This window comes from Peromyscus californicus, unplaced genomic scaffold (genome assembly GCF_007827085.1).
Source record: "Peromyscus californicus insignis strain IS unplaced genomic scaffold, ASM782708v3 Scaffold_18__1_contigs__length_77618521, whole genome shotgun sequence".
NCBI lineage: Eukaryota > Metazoa > Chordata > Mammalia > Rodentia > Cricetidae > Peromyscus > Peromyscus californicus.
The window spans coordinates 37007562-37026647 of record NW_026294480.1 but is presented as its reverse complement, the minus strand read 5'-3'; the positions used below and the strand labels follow the sequence as shown (position 1 = coordinate 37026647).

The window sequence follows — 19086 nt, the reverse complement described above, 5'->3', positions numbered from 1 at the left end:
TTAACTCTCATTCTTCTCTCATACACTACATCCTGACCACAATTTCCCCTCAGTTCACTACTCCCAGCCACCCCCTCGCCTCCCCTATTCCCCAGATCAACTCCTCCTCCACTTCTCTTCAAAATAAAAAAAAGAGAGAGAGAGAGAAGAAGAAGGCCTCCCTCCCAGGGATATCCACCCACCGAACATGGCCTAACAAGATACAACGAGACTGGGCACAAACCTCAAATCACAGCTGGATGTGGTAACCCAGTAGGAGGAAAAGGGTCCCAAGAGCAGGCAAAAGAGTCAGACACACCCCCACTCCCATTGTTGGGAGTCCGACAAGAACACCAAGCTACACAACCATAAGGTATATGCACAGGACCTACCTCAGACCTATATAGGGTTCCTGCTTCTCGCTTCAATTTCTGCGAGCCCATGCTTAGCTGATTCTGTGGGCCAGTCCTGTAAACACAATCTTAATTCTTTACACACAAAATTGGGAGGATATTTTTTTAAAACCCCGGACATGGCCCTGATTACCTTCCCTTTTTATTATTATTTTGTTTCAGTTCACAGCCAAGCTTTCTCTCCCTGCTGTTTTCTGACTTTGCAGTGTGGCTCCTGTCAGGGTGTGCCACAGAAACTGCTTTCAGAAACCCAGACTCGCTAATGGCCCCAGTATTGACGTATCTAATGAACACAGCTTTATCTATATCTTACTTCTCCACAGTGTGACACCAGAGGCCACCCTTCGTGCTTAATACTCTGTGTCTTTACTCAGGGACGAGGAATTTCTTCATAGTCTTAGCCTTCTTAGAGCTGGTCCTTAGCTTCCTTCATTCAACCTTTGTTCCTTCCTGAAGTATGGCTCTGTCTCGGGGCTCTACGGCCAACTGTCTTCCCTTCCGTTCAACCTTCATGGATGAACTTGCTGGCTTCTGTGGATTCTCTGTGCCTTAGAGCTCTATAATTCAGGTTCAATCCTTCCTCTGACCTTGAGGGCTGAACCCCTGACTCCTTCCCTACCATGTGTCTGAATAACTTGCTGTGACAGTTAATTTTATGTGTTAACCTGATTAGGATATGGATATGGGATACCTTGATGATGGGCAAAACATATTTTCTATGCTTTTTCATGAGGGTATTTCTAGATGGTATTAGCATTTGGATCAGTAGCCTGAGTAGAGATGCACCCTCACCAGTGTAGTAGCCATCAGCCTAATCTACCAAAGAACCAAACAGGACAAAAAGAAAGGCATGCTCTCTCTCTCTCTTTCTCTCTCTCTCTCTCTCTCTCTCCCTGTTGAGCTGCAACATCTGTTTTCTCCTATGCTTTAGAAAACAGTGCTCCTTGGTTTGGGATCTTATGATTCCAGGACTTATACCTGAAGCCTTCAGACCCTCAGAATGAGACTGAGTATACCACAGCTCTCTGGCATCTCCAGCTAGCAACTGGCAGATCAGCCTCCAAAAACACGTAGGCCAATTCCTATAACAAATCCTCTCTTACATATCTGTCTCTATCCTATGGTTTTTATTCCTCTGAAGGATCCTGACTAGTAAAGTTGGGATCAGCATGGCTTCTTCATTGATACCACCTGTCTGTCAAATTCCAACCACTTCCACACTGTGGCCATGTTAAGGGAAGATACAGCAGCTCATAACATTTATGGGAAACCCCTAAAGTAACAATGCACGTTTTACAACTGGCCAGCTTCAAAACAAATACCAGAATGACTCAGTTTCTAAATTTCCTCAAGTCCTATATCAGAACTTTTTGGAATTTATCTCATATGTCCGAGTACCATACAAATAATTGAACAATTTATGTAATTATCAAACAGGCAAACCATCACATAAACCTACTCAATCCACTCCTACTTCGTGGCTACCTTCCAATTCAAAGTCTCTGGTTCTTGGATTGTGAATATAAGCAGAATTTCCCATTGGATAGGGTTCACCTACAATGTAACAAGAACAAGATAATCACAGGAAACAGTTCCAAGATTAGGAAGTAGTTAACATAGCAGTAATCTGTCTTCAGGAATTTTCCAGGGAGGCACATTCTGCTCAGGAGAGTGGGGAGGTTAACATCTTACAATCAACTCTCAAGACACTGAATGTCCATTTTAGACTTAGGGAAGATTTCAAGAAGCTACAAGTATATAATTTAAAATTTCAACTTACTTAGCAGTGTGAATATGGAGATGGTAATTGTATGTCACCAATTTAGAAATGTCAATTGGAAGAGAAGTTGTCCACATCCTTTATGGCATTTCACAGGAAACCGTTACATAGTAGGAAACTTCTTTATAAATATGTAAAGTAAAGAGCCTAGGGTTATTTCACTCCATTGGTTATATTGAGTTGACTCTTTTATTCTAAAAATGTATCATTGTTGCTGTTTATAGCTTAAATACAACTTCCAGTAGATGAAGAAATAAACAAACTGTACCTCTAAATGTCCAACTAAAGTCAATTTTAAAGGCTCTCCGATGGATGTTCTTCTGAAGAACCAGCATTGACTTTCATTGCCAGAACAAGCAGTAGTTAAGATTCTGTCACCTGAAAGAACCCAGATTTAGTAGTAGCTGTCCCCAGAGAGATATTTGATTCTCACTGGAAGTAGACTGACTGATTTACCTTGCCCTTGTTCATGGTCTCAACACAGACACGACTTTGATAAAATATAGTCCAAATGGAAGCTGCTATTAAAACACTATTCTGTATGGGAAGAAAGGCTTTGCTACTAAACTTATGAGTAGACATTTTCATGCCTTCCATTCGTTTTCTCTAAATTTCAAAGGTGAGTTTTTCATCAGCCTTGGTGAGGAGCAACCTTTAGCTGTTCGAGGCTACCTAGAATGGTCCATGCAAGTGATTTCAGTCTGCCTTCTCATCCAATACTGTTTCCAACAGCACTAGTGACAATTAGCTGTAATTGTAATGGCAGCCATTCTGATGGAGACTCCAGGCTCTTTGGGGATGGAGCTGAAACCACTATACTCATTTCCCCAAAGACCTTGGACCTTCAGGGGTAATGACTTTGTGTCATTAGATTCTTAAGCCAAAATTCAGCTGATAGACTAAAGGTTAACTGTTCTATTTCCATTACCCAGAAGCCCAGAATGGTAGTTCTTATTTGTGTTGTGATCACCCCCAATAAGTTCCTTATCAAATTTATTACCACTTGATACTTAGAGGACTTCCTCAGTGCTAACCACATAAAAAAAGTAAGGTGTACATACATGTGTGCACATTTATGTGTGTATTTATGTGTGTGCACACGTGCATGAGGATGCATAAGCACATATGCTCATGCACATGGAAGTGAGAGGATGATAGTATCTTCCTCAATCATTCTTCATCTTATCTTTTGAGACAAGTTATCTGTTTTGACTGTTTGACACTGACTGGTCCGTGAATTCCACAGATTCATCTCTCATGCACAGGTGTTATAGATCGCACGACCTAAGAAAGTCCTATTCCTGGACTTTTTTATATGAGTGCTGGGGATCCCAACTCAAGCTTGTTCTCACTCTTGTACAAAAAGTGTTTTACTAAATAAGCTATATCATCATCCTAGATGTAAAATCAAATCTAGAAATGAAAAGAAAAACTGTAGGGAGGGTACATTAGACTACACAGTATGGCTTTTATCCTCCGTATATTTAATTGAGAAAGAAAATTATATGCATGTCAACTCCATCAAAAAAGAAGTCAACCATCTTACTACACTATTTTCTACTATATTAGAGTTTATGTCAGTAACTAAGAAGATTGTAAAACTTTATTTTGCATCTCAGACACTTTTTTACCAGTATATGTAAAGTAGAAGCATAAACATATTGTTTATTTAAACTAAGCATTTGATTGTAGTTCAGAAGTTCAGAGATTACTATAGGAAGTTGGTAAGTGGATCCCTGGGGCAAGAGAAAACAGATTCTTTTTTATTTATTTATTTATTTTTTGTTCCCATAAGACTCATTTCCAAACCCTATGGGGTTTTTTTTTATCAAGCTGAGCTTCAAGTTTCCTGATCTTTTCAGACTCCAATTAACTTGTGCTATTCTATGAGTTTTAATTTGGTCCTGTGTTATTCATCTCCAGCAAGAAGAAAACTAACATTGGAAAAATAGTTAAGCAAAGTGGTAGCTGGGAATTTATATTTAAAAAAAAAAAAAGAGGTGGGTGGGGGGTGGGGGGTGGAATTAGTTCCCAAGAGAGAGAACAAACATCCTAAGCTACTTGGACTATTAGAAACAGAATCTGTGAAAACCTCAGGAAGTGGGATAAGGGGTGACAGCACAGATGGATGCCCACCCAAAGGCTCTGGCCGAATCAGGGATGGTGTGGCTGACGGCCGGAAGAGAAGCAGAGGAACACCATTCTTCCTGGGTCTGGTGAGGGCTTGGAAAGGATTGCTTTTCTTTGGTGTCCCTCACCCTTCCTGCCTTACATCCACTGCTTCACTCATTTCATTCCTATCAGCCAATTCTGGAACCTTTGAAAGAGGATTGGTTTTCGTTCCTGGCAGCCCTAAGCCACAGCCAGCAAATTTAAACTTCCTGGTTTTCTTCAAAAGGAATTCCAGGGGAAGAGCAGGGAGAAAAGGGGTATCCAGATCCCAGATGGTTGGGAGGGGTCTCTGAAGTTTTTATAAAAAAAAGACTGTCATTGCACCAGGGCAGGCCAAACAGGGTTTGGAAAAGGACCTAGACTTGAGTCAACCATGAGTAAGAGCTTCTGAGCATGGTAACTGCAGCTGGTCATACACTTAGCAAGGCATAGACTAAACATTGTGGCCTCTGTGCCTTCTCTAGTGTTTATTATATTCTGTTTGTAGAAGTATCCATAACATTTTAAAATTTTTTCTGTACATGCAAGTTTGTAATGTTTCATTTTCATGCATGAAAATGCTCATATAATGGCTAACGTGAATCAGTGTTTACCCTGACCTCATACCCAGCATTGGACTAAGCATTTGTCTTCTTTGGGTTTATTTTTACAGTAATCGTAGAAGGAAAATGTCTCATTCTGAGGCTTATTTGTTGAAATAGTATGGAGTCCCCTCATTCAGCTGATGTGAAAACAAAGGATAACTTGCTTACAGGGTTACTCAATGATAAATGATGGTAGAATTGCACTCACACAGAGCTATTTCTGGTCCCAAAGCCACTTTCTAAATCCTTACCCAATACTATTCTGAGTGTAAAGCTTTAGACCTAACTCTTCTCAGCCTCGGATTCCACAGTCAGTTTAATTAGAGGTTTGGATGCCATGATTGGCCATGGCATGATGATCTGGGATGATACGGTCTCTTAAATCAAAGCCTGCAAGCTTGGCAGGAGCAAGGAGTGCTCCTGAACCCTTTTCCGCCCTGACTGCGCTGCTTAAAGACATGGAGCACACAAGATGGTCTTGCTCTTGATTAAAATAAGCCCAAGATCTACAACCAGATCTCAGCCTTTTGGTAAGAACTCCAAATACATGGCTAAGAATATCTATATTTTCCTTCAGATGCAGCGAGTCTTTCCATGTCTACCTTCTTAGAAAAGAGTCCCTCTCTAGATTCAATGTACTGGTTACTACCTCTTTTCTTTTTCTTTTCATGATTTTTTATTTGTTCGTTTGGTTGGTTTGTTAGTTTGGGCCTTTTTGTTGTTGTTGTTTAGTTGGTTTGTTGGAAACTTTTTTTCTTTAAAAAAAATCCTTATAAGAGTTGTAAATACTCTTCTCCCTCAATAATCATGAGACAAGAGTTCTAGGAAGTCCATGGATGCCAAAAAACCCATGGATGCACATGATCCTTAAGACATATCAGCATATAACCTACAAACATCATTCTATGTTTAAAATTCCCTCTAGATTACTGATAATATAAACAGTTGCTATATGGTTCTGTTTAGGAAGTGATGACAATGATAAAAAGGTTCTATACATGTTCCATACATAATTTTTTCTGAATATTTTCAACCTGTGCTTAGTGGAATTCACAGATGGAAAACATGTCAACACAGAGGACCAAGTATGCATGCTTCTGCCATTTCCTCATTTCTCAATGTGTGTGTGTGTGTGTGTGTGTGTGTGTGTGTGTGTGTGTGTGTGTGTGTCTCGCATGCTCTAATACTCACATGTATTTGAGTAGGCATCCATGTGGAGACCAAGAGTTGAGACACTGAGCATCTTCCTTGGTTGCTCTCTACTTCATTCATGAGGCAGAAACTCTCACTGAACTAGGAACTTGCAATTTGACTAGTCTAGTCTAGCCAGCACACTCTGGGAAATCCTGTGTCTTCTCCCAAGCACTGGGAATATAAGCAGATCACCATGCATGTCCAGCTTTTTTTTTTAAATTACATTCATTTCTTTGTTGAGTGGGGCATGCCATTGTGTAGGTGTGGCAGTTGCAGGTTGACTTGAAGGCGCCCATTCCTTTCCTTGGACCAGGTGGATTCTGGGTATCAAAGACAGGCCTTTCAGCCTTAGTGGCAAGTGTCTTTACTCTCTGAGTCATCTTGCCAGCCTCACCTATGCAGCTTTTAGATAGCTGTTGCTGACCCAAACTCTCCTCCTCACACTCGCGCAGTAAATACTTTACGCAATTAGCCATCTCACTAGCCCCTCACCTCCCATTCTCTTTCAACCCACTCCAAATAGGTTTCCACTGTGTCAGTCTACAGAAACCTCTTACCAAGTTCACCATCAACCTCCATAATGTTCTTCATCTGGCCTCTCATGAAGTGAAACGTTAGGGTTATGATACAGAGGAATGACTAAACAAAACAAAATAAAAAAAAAACTAATAAGTATCTAAAGACTAAAAAACTTATGAAAGAACTTCATTGAGACTCATTAGCTAGATGCTGAAAACATAAATATGTATTTTTTTCATAAAGTAGCTCACTGTTTCCAAAAGTTTCTTTTTATGGCACTGCTATTTGTTGCATTAAAAAATGGTAATTATTTAGTTTGGATTTTACTTAAATAAATATACTCTCCCATCCACTACTGCTATATACAATCCTAATACATACCAAGAGATACTTGAAAATGTTTGCAACTGCCTAAACTAAAGGATATCCCAATGGTTTCTAGCCACAGGAGTTCATCCGAACCGCTTTTTCCATGCTTAGGTAGGAAAACAGGTTGGAGAGTTAATAATGTCTGCGGTCTTGGCATAGCTGCTGGGTGGGCTTGGAACTAGAAGCCATTCCTCACATTTTGAAGCCCGTGTCATCCCACTATCACATGCTTCCTTGGTATTTGTCAAAAGATTAATAGATTTGACACAATTACAGTAGTTTCTTTTACTAGTCCATACATGGTTCTGACAGGACTCACTAATCTCTCTTCTCTAACCTGTCCATTCCCAACCTGTTCTGGGTAATCACTCAGCATTTGGCAAGTGGTCCCACGTTATACTATAGGCGTGTTAAATATAGTAATTGGCTTTGAAAATGCTTCACCATTTTAAAGATTAGCTTGGACTTCAAATTATACTGATAATAATACCATTTTTATTTATTTGTACTCCAATATATCCTACTGAGTAGCATGTATTACAGGAGATGGACTTAAATTTGGCACACTAGGACCTTGGCCTAAGGGCCTCATGTTTCAGCCTGTCACCCACATTCTCCCACAGGTAGGGAATGTCCACACGTGACTGTTACCATCACGTTCAGCAAATTAATAATGCCTTCAGGATGGTTAAGAGGCAGCTTAGGAGGCATTCTCATATTGCCTTGGTCTTCCGGTTATTAAACACACTAAGTAATCAGCAGAGATTTCTTGAGAAAAAGAAAAGTTGGAGATGGATTTTGCCAATGTTCTTGGTTGGAGTACCACTAGAGGACACAACTCTTCATATAAATCTCAATCCATTTGGCCAAGAGCCAGCTGAGCCACCTATGTGGGGGTGGTCCTGGGAATACAGTACTGGGAAGACAAAAAGATGTTCCCTGGGAATGGAGAGGTTGGGCTCAGGAGAAATACAAACCTTTGGCCATTTTCCAAAGCATGGTACCACACTGGAAACCATAGTAGGTTGTCTCTATATCCCTACTCAAATCTTTTTTTTTTTCTCATCTCTGAAATTAGCATCAACAAGGGAGTTGAGGGAAAAGCTACCAACCTCCACCTTCCTGCAGGCCACAACAGCAGGTGTGCCTATTTTCAGAGGTAAGTGAAATATTTGCCAAATCATTTGGCACACTCAAACTCAAAATGTGCCAAATTACCTGTCAAACTTAAATGGCCTTTTAAAAAGAGAGACAAATGTCCTCCCATCCTCGTCTTCATGGACCCACAGTGCCATCCAGTGGCTCACTGTGTCAGTCACAATGGGACTCCATTGTCTTCCAGGGTTTGGATCCAAGCTATGCTCCCTGTCCATGGCATTGGCTCCTTCACTACTCAGAGCCTTTGAGATTCGAGAAGATGCAATGCATTGAAGATAAGCTGAGTTGGAGAGGAGCTGGTGCCAAGGCCCAGATGTCATGCCTATGGCATCCAAAAAGAGTGTAAGCTGCCTGTAGGATTTTCCAACCAGCAAATATCCAGGTACCACATAAACAATGACAAAAGAAGACAAGGCAAGGCAAAAGAAAACAGTCATTACCATACACAGGTTTTGTGTTTTGTCCCTAAGTACTTTCCCCTCATGGGTAACTAGGCCAGCCAGAGCATGGCAATCCATTTTATTTCCACATGGCAAACAGTGTTTGTCTGTCAGGCCTTACTTGTCTGATTTCTCCCCTAAAAAGCCCTTTTCAATGGAGTGAAATTTTCTCCGCAGTGAAGGTAAGGAGTTCTGGCCACACAAGCTGGTGGAGCCTAGGCGAAGAAGAAAGGACACGGAGGAGGGAGGAGAACTAGAGGCAGACTCGATTCTCTTCTATGTGCCCAACTGCAAGACCAAGGTGTGCCCCTTGACATTGGTCTCAATACACTACTGTAAATGGGGCTTTTGAAAGGAATATGGATGATGCGGTGACAGCCAAAGCAAAGAGATAGCTTCCTTTTCAGCTAGAGACTATGAAATGTTTACGAGCTACACCAATTAAGACCGACATGGAAGTCAATGACCACTAGGTTGGCTCTGAAGTGATCGTAAACGAGAACGTGAACAGGAACTGTAGACTGCTAAAAACTCAACTCTTACTCTGATTTTTCCCAGTGTAGCTTAACCAAGACCTGTAACATGGTTCACCTCAGGTTCAGTTGGATCAGATCTAGGCAAGCCATGGTGTCATTTCTTCATCTGTTTTAAAAGAGCCAGTGAGGAAAGCATCTGCCCTGATTACAGGGCTCTTTACTTCCCAAGTAAACGAAACCCTTCTGGTTCTCATCTTGACAGACCCTCTAGCTGAGGCTATGTCCACACCCACTTTCCCATTGCTATTCAGTCTTACTTTTTCTTAATACATTGTATAAAATAATCAGAAACGAGGGGAACTTATCGCTTCTCAGCTAGTCCGACATCTCCATTTTGCAGATATGGAAATTGAGGACCATTTCCCCATCCACATTTTCTAAAGGAGTCCAAAGCTTTCCCACAACAGAAGACACAAGAAAGGAGACAGATGCTCTCACACTTTTCATAATGAAGAAATATTCCTGACCTGCCTGCCATCATCCCTCCGTTCTAAATTCTTATCCTCATACCCACAGATAGGTATAGATTTCACCTCTCATCAAGGAGAGGTGTTCTCTTTGCAACATTGGAGATCACAGCATAAAACCACAACTCAAAATTCTCAGTGGCTACATCTACAACACAGCTCCTGCACCTATGGCTCAGGGAACATAGAAAAAGAGGAAGTGGAGAGACTCTACGTGCCAGAGGACCAAGAAATCTGCTGTGACATCGTGTCTCCTAGAAATGACAGAAAAGCTGCACCCATGATACCTGAACACTGTGTCTGCCTAAACAAAACCTAAGCTAGAACACCACCAATAGATATGCTAAAGTGGTAGGAGGAAGGCCCAGGCTCCAAGCTTAGACAAGGCAGCTAAGGAATGCTGAAAACAGGAGAAATGGTTTTGCCCAGGGATAACCCCTCCCCCCGATTGGTTATCCAATACCAAGTGGTCAGATCTGCATACATACCTACATACAAGCAACACTAGACGGAATCATCAGGGTGTGTGTGTGTGTGTGTGTGTGTGTGTGTGTGTGTGTGTGTGTGTGTGTGTGTGTGTGTGTGTGTGTGTGTGTGATGATAACAATTCAAGGTAAAGAAGCCATGAATTTGCGAGCAGGGAGCTGGTGGAGAAGAATGGGAGAGGTTGGAAAGAAAACAAGAGGAGGGAAACGACGGAATCATATTATAATTTAATTTTTTTTTTAGCCGGGCAGTGGTGGCGCAAGCCTTTAATCCCAGCACTTGGGAGCCAGAGCCAGGTGGATCTCTGTGAGTTTGAGGCCAGCCTAGTCTACAGAGCGAGATCCAGGAAAGGTACCAAAACTATACAGAGAAACTCTGTCTCGAGAAAAAAAATTATTTTTAAGAAATCAGGGAAATAATTTCACCCACAATAGCATCAAATAACATATCTCGGAATGAAAATTTGTGAACAAGAATACTAATACCGCTTTCTTTGGAATTATTCTCTAGTAGTATTTTAATACCTTACATATTTATTTAACCATTCTGTTAGAGTCTCAAGATATACCATATTAGCATCTTGTAAAGTCTACATAGTTGCTTTACAAAAGAAAGGGTTAAATCAAATGGTCCTTAAAGAGTACAAAGCTTTAAAAAAAAACAGTAAATATACCTAGACTTGTTATTAACACAATCTAAGAATTTGGCAGGCCAAAAAGTGGTATAATTACACACCTTCCCCCATCTCTATTTGGGAGTTAGGGCTAACAGGAAATCTTCAGTAGAACACCCACTAGTGCTTTGGAACCAGAGATTTTGAGTTGTTCAACTCTGGGGTCATAATATAGACAAGCCACCTCATTTGGACTTTGGAGACGTCTACTGGAGAAATTGTGGTTTTCTGGATTGTTCCATTTGAAATAAAGGCTTAACAAAGCAGTTTAATAAACAGTGTCTGGTCAAAGTCTAGAAGAATGATACGATATGAATGCTTGTCTTGTGAGTAGAACCACAATTAGGAAGTCATGTGGGAAAAATTATTTAAAGGAGCCATGTTTAGACAGCAGGATGCCCAGAATATCTTGTTAGGTAGATTACGAATGTTTCCCTGTTGGAAGGAGGCTTTCTAAAGCATTAGGCATAGGATGAACTAACAGAAGTGTAGGCAATGAACATTTGCTTAGCTGAGATTCAAGGAAGAGGTCCTCACATCAAAATCTGGGCTGTATGTTCTTGCTTAGGAACTCTGATCACATCTTGCTAAGATTCCAGCTGCTTTGGTAACACAGACAGATACACCATCTAACAAGCTCAAAATAAAGAAGGAAAACAAACACCGGTCATTGATAGACCTCAGATAGGAACTGCAGACTACCGTCACATAAAGCAAAGCATCATTAGTCCTCATTGGACCTAAAACTTAGCATCCTAAGATGTTTCTCTTCTTTCCCTATCAATACCTATTTATTGGCACGTAGGTCAAAACACAGAACATACAGTCATTCTGTTGTTTAGAGCCTCACAGTCTAGAGTTCCTCTATTTCCCCCCCCATTTCTACATCCCCATGTCATCTGCCAATTACTCCACGCTTCTTTTTACAAATCAGCTTTTCTGGCCTCCTCTGAGTGTTAGGCCCCTGTTGTCCAGGGCCTTTCAGCCTTGGAGTACAGCAACTAAATACAATCAGCCATTCCGGTCATTGGCTAGCTTGGGTCAGAACCATGCCTGATTCAGGTTACAGGCTACAGATATGCTGGTCTAGGCTGATATGTTGGTCTCCAGTCATCCATGGTGTCATCAATAGATACAGCTCCTAGAAAAAAATGGGTATTTTTTTAGGTAAATATCAACATTATATCTACTATTGTATTTTTTGTCGACATTCATAGAAATTTTGATTCATTTTATGACATGTTCCTGACTATGTTAAGATGGAGTCCATGTCTGTCAAAGTTTCTATCATTTCTGGATCGTGATCCAGTTCTACCTGGTTGGTCAGAACTGGGAGTCAAATAGGAAGTTCTCCCATGGCTCCTTGAACTTGAAAATTATGAAATTATCAACAGAGCAAGTCGGCAATTTGCCAAGTGCTCTCCTTTTTGAAGAATAACACTTGCGGCATCTGTCCAATGTAATGAGACATTTCAGCCACTGTGCTTCTGGTAAATGTTAGAATGTGAGATGGCATGGTGCACATTGTCATCAGGCTCTAACGAGTCTGTGTCTAGTGCTGATGCCATAGCAGTTGTATGTGACAATTACATTCTTATTTTAGTTTATTTTTGCTTTTGTACTCTCTGTCAAACGTTCCTTTCCAAGGCTTATCCTCAGATTTTTCACGTCTTTATCCCACTCATAACAGGATTACTACGTAGAACAACCCATACCAATGCTATTCTCAATGTCTAGCCATTTAGGAACAAGGTAACCAAGAGATGCAGTATGATAAGGGGTCAGAAGTGATTGTCTGTTCCCATGAAGATTAGCCACTTTAAGAGACCTTGCCAGGGCTTGCTGTGAACCATACAAAATCCTTCCTAAAGCATTCTGCTTCTCTCACAGAGAATCCTAAGGAATGGTTCAAGAATTCTGCTTTGCAACCCTTTGCTGGCACCAGAAAGAAACTTTAAATTGGTTGACGCTCAATTTTGTATTTGAAGGCATGCAGGAGGGTTAACAGGTGTAGCCTGCAGACTCTGTGCTCAGCAGAAGCCTCTGTGAGCATCAGGGACATGAGCACCTTGAGGAGGATGTGAAGAATGAACTGGATCATTCTGGAATGAAATGGAGAGCACTTTTGGTGAGCAGACTCAGAGGCAACTGACGGGACATCTTCTGATACTAGGGCTCTCCAATTTCAGCTTCACAAATACAGGTCCACAGACATCTACCATGACAATCAACTTGTCACATAGCAGGACAGCAGTTATACATCTGCCCAGCTCCTGGCAGGGTAATTTCCTTCATCAAATTTACCCAAACAGGAAATCTGTCTACAGCTGATGACAGCGAGAATTATCCTTTGCAAAGAGAATGGCAGCATCATAAGAAGGTTACTAGCAATCCAGGCAGGCTCAGGACCTAGGTAACAAATTATTTCTCCTGCTGATCCTGCTGTGTTTTTTTGGTTTTGTTTTGTTTGTTTGTTTGGTTTTTTTTTTTTTTTTTTTTTTTTTTTTTTTTTGGTTTTTTTAACAGGCAAGACTCTAGAACGCCAAACTGAGGAGCTTCTCTTATGAAGCTCTCGCTGGGTCAGATACATGTAGTTGCAGCCATAACTTGCAACAGTTTTTAAATGGCATATGTTGCTCAAACTGAGTCCCCATAATAACCCTGTGAGACAGAATGCTCTCTATTTGCCCCTTCTCAATAGAGGAAGCCTTGAAAGATTGTGTGATTGGTTCAAAGACTTGAAAAATTACCTGACATTCGCAAAATCATCTTTCCTTGCTAATGAGCAAGGTAAGCAGAGCCTTTGTCGTAATCTGACTCCTACCCAGCATTCTTCACCCCAGAACTCCATTTTCTTTTTGCACATCGAGCAAATCTGATCTATGTATTCTACGGAGCTAAAGCAGCTGCTCCATCTCCTGCTTTCATAACTGCACCCCAGACAAAGGATAAAGCCACAAGATGCAAGCTATCTACTTACCCTCCATTGGTTAACATTTAGCTCCATAATCTACAAAATAAAGGCTTTTATTGAACAACTATGTGGCCTACTAAAATTCAAGGAGAGTTTATTTCTAAAAGAAGAAAGAAAGAACAAATTTGAGCAGACATGTAGGCATGCACTGGGCATCTGTGGAGAAGAAAACCAGGTAGAAACAAGCCTTTGGTGAGTCTTAGCTGTGCGGATACAATCTTCAAGGCAATTTCTCCTAGGCTTGAAATGGGGCCTTCTAAAATGCCTCCCAGACTGTCCTGAAGCAATTGCTTCCCCGGATATCCCAAGCCCCACAACAAATTGTAGAAAATAGAATTGACCACAGCTGTCTCACATTTTGGAATTTACAAAATGGCATTAAAAAATTCAGAAGCATTTGAGTAGATTGCATAGCTCATGTTTAATATGTCCTGAACAGACATTAAAATGGGAGGGTGGGGACACTGCCGGGGGTGCATGCTACTGCTGAGTCTCCTCCCAGAGTGAAATACCTGAAGAGCTTGTGTTCTAGAGTGTTTCTTCATATCTCCAATCTCATGGTTCCCCGAAAAGATTCGAGTTTGTTTCCTTTGGTCGTGACTCTCGGTGTTAGAAAAGGATCCACCCCAGTGTTGCAACGGGCTCAAGGAGAAGGTCAAATAACAAAGAACAAAGGAAGGTGGGCCTTGAGGAAAATATTGTGTCGTGGAAGAGCCCAGCACAGACCTAGTGATGCTCAGCTAATGATGTTGGATGGTGTGGACGATGATGGGTACCACTTTCCTGAGTTGCCTTTATCTGTCATGGGCATTTGTGTTTTTGTCAGTTCCATTTGCATACATTCTCTTTACTTGATGATTTCCATCTTTTCAATGTACTTTGAATCATCTTACCTCATAGTTCTTATCTATCGGTAGTCCTTTACAGGAATGGTGTATGTGAACATAGAAACCAAGTCTTGCGGTGATATGAATGGTAAAAAGCTGGAGTCCTCCCCATAGCCAAGGACACTGCTTCTCTTTGGGAGTTTTTCTGGAATATTCCCTGACAAATCAGAGAGAGCAATGGGTGACATAAAACTTCTTTGCTTTACCCCAAGAGTCTTAACTTCCCACTTCACAAGGCATTGATTTTTTTCATTAGTCGAGGAAAGCCACAGCCTGCAAGGCAACCATCAGACAAAATTCCACATGTGCAAGGCATCCTGTGCTCCTTCAATTCCCACATACCTAGGATGATTATCTTAAATACAGTTAAAGTTGTTACCTTGAAAAAAACACCCAACAACAACAAACGTCAACTAGTATGAGGTAATGCTTACTGAGTGCTTTATCTCAGCCCTGTCTTTCTCTCTGTAGACACTGGTAGTTTTGTTTTCTAGTAAGTTCTCCCAGATGAATCATCCCTGCTTAACATTTCAACACTAGATTCCTTTGGGTCAGTCTCCTGTCTTCCAAACCCACTGTCCCATCTCCCTCCAGGAATAATGCTGCAGGAAATGCATGCCTGTACAACTGTGGATGACTTCTTCCAAATCACGTCTAGACTCCTGATGGCTCAGATCCACCACAGCTTCCCACAGATCCCTGCTTCTTCCATGTAAGTGAAAATTAAGGCTCTGCCTCAACAGCCTGGAACCTATGCCTAGCATGGCAGCTGCCTATGCTGGCCTCTGATGAGATTTCTTTTTATAGAATACTTTGAGATGGTGCAGAGTTCCCAAGGGTCTCTGGGTGCTTGATGTGTCCTGCATCCCTGGTTCCTCTCATATTCCTGCCACAGTGTGGGACCTTCTGATTTTGACAGTTTCCCATCCTACCCACCAGTGCCCTGTAAGATGAGACCATGCATTATTGAACACATTCACCCTCCAATACCCTTGGCAGGAACTAAGGTGCTGTCTTCTTCCTGAAATCTTGTTCCCAAAGGCTATTGTCATTGGTCCATGTGTGTTTGTTTGCTTTTGAGACAGGGCTTCACTATATAGCCCTGGTTGACTCGAAGTCAGGATCCTCCTGTCTCAGCCTCTCGGGTGCTGGGCATGTGGGACCATACACAATCGTTACATTTTTGGCGACTAAACCACAAGTGACAAAAGAAGATAGGAAATGGCTGATTTGTTGAATGTACATGAAGGTCCTGTGTTAGGCTACGATTTGTTCTATTAGTAGCAGGGAATTATACACACGGGAGGTGATCTTTACCCCAACTATCTTAAAAACAATACACACAGGGAAACATTGTGATCAGTAGGTACAACCCTTCATCTCTGAAAGATTATGGAGGTTTAAGTGAGGTGGACTGCACCAGCAAGGAGTATCTGTAACCAACCTTTCTCTCCCTGTAACTCCCAATCAGGGGGCCTGGATGAATCTGAAGGAGAAACGTTATTGAGCCATTTCCTTGTCCCTCTACAGCGAAGATGCCTTGGGCCCAGCTGTTCTCTGTCTCCTCTAAGCTAGTGCGTCTTAGATAGTCTACCTGATGCGCCACTCGCCACCCAGGCCAACCTCATCGCAGCATCTCCCGAGATGACTAAACAGTAGATAATCCTCTTGTTCCTTGTATGTTTGCATTTAGACAAAATCTAATTCAAAGAAACAGTGATGAGAGAGAAACAAACAAAGAGAATTCTGCAATAAGGCAAGCAGATCTTAAGGGAGCTGACAAATAAGGAATTGATTTCAGCTTTGGGAGGCATTAGTTTGCTTCAGGGCCCTGGAAGGGCAGCTTGTGGCCCCTCTCCTTCATAAGGTCTCTCTGTGCACAGGCACTTTCTTCCATGGGCTCTTTAGGCTGGGGAAGCTTGCTCTCTCTCTCTCTCTCTCTCTCTCTCTCTCTCTCTCTCTCTCTCTCTCTCCTTCCTTTGGAACACTTCCTCTACTTATTGTGACTTGCTATCATTGGAATGCCACTTCTACACGGTCAGTCCCTTTGGGTCAGGGTCACTTATGTGCCTGTGACACAATAGGAAACTGAGACTCATTTGACAAGAGGAAGAATGCAAACATAAATCTAATTCTGACCCATTTGCCATTTTTTTTTTACACATCAGCTTTGTTTTGCTGAATAAGAGAATTTATCAAAAAGAAAAAAGTGGGAGGGGACTGGAGAGAATGCTCAGCAGTTAAGAGCACTTGTTCTTTCAGAGGATCTGGGTTTGGTTCTAAGCACCTTCATGGCTGTTCACAAGCATCCATAGCTCCATAACTCTACTTTCAGGGGATCTATGACCCCTTAGAAACTCTGTGGGCATTGGGCATGTATATGGTGCACATACATACAAGCAGGAAAACCATTCATATACTTAAATTAAAAATCAATGTGTCTTAAAAAACATGGAAAAAAATGTTAAACAGGAATGTTTAATCCATGGCCTATGGGCCACATGAGCCCAAGGAAGGCTCTGAATGCAGTCCAACACTAAATTATAAGCTTACTTAAAACAAATATCTTCTATGATTTTTTTTGTAACTCAATCACACAGTTTTCAATTATTGTCACAATGCCAAAAGGCTGGACCTGGAGCTCATCTGGTAAAGCGCTTGCCACAGAAGCATGAAGGCTTCAGTTTGGATCCCAATATCCATGTAGAACGCCTGGCATGATAGCAAGCATCTCCAATCCCAGCCCTGAGGAAACCGAGACAGGAAGATCCCAGGAGCTTGCTGGCCAGCTTGGCTAGCCCAATCAGTGAGCTCCAGTTCCTCTGAGGAACCTTGTCTCAAAAAAATTAGGGGGAGAAGCAATTGAAGAAGACACTGACATTGACTTCGGACCTCCACGTGAATGTGCATACAAACATGTATGCATATATACATAAATGTGGGAAGACCGGGCACAAGTAGGACTATAGAGTAAGGAATGAGCAAGGAATGCATGCCTTCTGCACCAGGCCGGGTGGTGGCCTCACTGCTACTTTCTTTCTCTTCCTCTGCTCACCTATTATGTGGAGGAAGGCAAATACCACAAGCATTGGGCGTGACAAGCTCACCTCTCTCCCCTGCATGCTCTGTACAGTAATTACCCTGTTGCAAGGGTCTGTCCCCTGGCTGGTAAGAAATGAAAAAAAAAAAAAAGAAAGAAAGAAAAAAAGCCTGGCCTTGTTGCTGAGCTGTACAGAATTGGGCGGGGGGGGGGGGGGGGGGGCGGCTGATAGGACCAGTCAGCTGTAGCTGTGCAGCTGGAGGCTGCAGAGGGAAGGGCTGGGCTCTCATCCTGTTTCCCAAGCATCCCTGGGCACACAATCTGGTAGATTATTGACAATGCTGAATGATGTGGATGGCATTTATTAGTTTTCAATGGCTTCTATAAAAATGAACCTCACACCATCTGCAGAATTAGGATTCAGAAGCAGCCCTGGATATAAAATATTTGCGGCTGCTTCTGCTATTATATAAGGTTTTACATTTTATAGCCACCCCGTGGGACTTGACATGTAAATTAAGATACATATTTAGAAGCAGTAAATAAACTTAGGAGAGCAGCGGTACAATTAATGAATGGACAGAAAATTGCATGTGGGAGGAGAGAGAGCTTTTCTATATAGAAAGTCGGCCATGAAATGAGGTTTAAACAGTCTCCAGTCACTATCATTAAGACATTAATAGTAAACATAACACTCTGGAATTCATAAGGAAGATATTTCAGAAAGTGAATAAACACCTCTCTATAAAGGAGAAATCCAGTGGGTATGGCGTCCTCTCTCTCGCCATCTCACTGGAAGGGAACTTGTCTAATTATTCAAAAGCATACTGCAGTCTTACCTCTGGCAGAGTAAATGTTTTGATCCAAAGAATTCCACGGGAAGCATCCAAGGACTTATTCTACTGTCTCACAATTTTCTAAAATAATTACCAGGTTAGGCCGCTTCTCCAGACTCTGTGTTCCTCATGAAGACAGCATCACAGTGTGCTTCAGAAAGGCAGATGGAAACCAAGCTCAACACGAGAAGCTCACATTCCCTAGGCAGGTAAGGTTGCCCCCCCCCCCGCCCCCCCCCGCCCCCCAACCCCCAACCTCCCCCACCCCCGAGCCCTGAGCAGGATCATCACTTTTTAAATGACTGATATTTATTGTGATATTGACCTTGCTCTGGTAGTTTTCCAAAGAAACCAAAACTCTTGTACCAGACTAGGAAGTCCTCCCTTACATCCCTCTTTCCACGTATGCTTAGCCATGACTTAGAGGAAGCTGCCCTCTCATCTCCAGCAATGCCATATATTATTATATTATTGTGCCAACCCATGTTTATTTTTTTATTGGCAGTGCTTTTTTTTTGGGGGGGGGGTCGTGGTAGCAGTGGTGGTTTTGCGAAGTAAAGTATCAGTATATAGCCCTGG

The 19086-nt window shown here is 41.9% G+C and overlaps 2 long non-coding RNA genes across 10 annotated transcripts in view; one reads left to right on the top strand and one right to left on the bottom strand.

Moving 5' to 3' along the window:
• LOC128113502 (uncharacterized) overlaps positions 1–19086 on the bottom strand; it is a 303408-nt gene that overhangs the window by 168797 nt on the left and 115525 nt on the right. For 8 of the 9 annotated variants that reach the window (XR_008219501.1, XR_008219510.1, XR_008219504.1 and 5 more), the window contains 3 exons: positions 18511–18658; positions 14638–14788; positions 372–11911 (listed from right to left, as the gene is read on the bottom strand). The exons of the other annotated variant lie outside the window; for it this stretch is intronic. This is a non-coding gene — a long non-coding RNA (uncharacterized LOC128113502). The remainder of the gene's footprint in view (positions 1–371; positions 11912–14637; positions 14789–18510; positions 18659–19086) is intronic. 9 annotated transcript variants of the gene reach the window in all.
• Positions 8087–19086, top strand: part of LOC128113505 (uncharacterized) — a 23250-nt gene continuing 12250 nt past the window's right edge. Inside the window, exons 1-3 of the long non-coding RNA XR_008219513.1 lie at positions 8087–8169; positions 15226–15343; positions 18605–18716. This is a non-coding gene — a long non-coding RNA (uncharacterized LOC128113505). The remainder of the gene's footprint in view (positions 8170–15225; positions 15344–18604; positions 18717–19086) is intronic.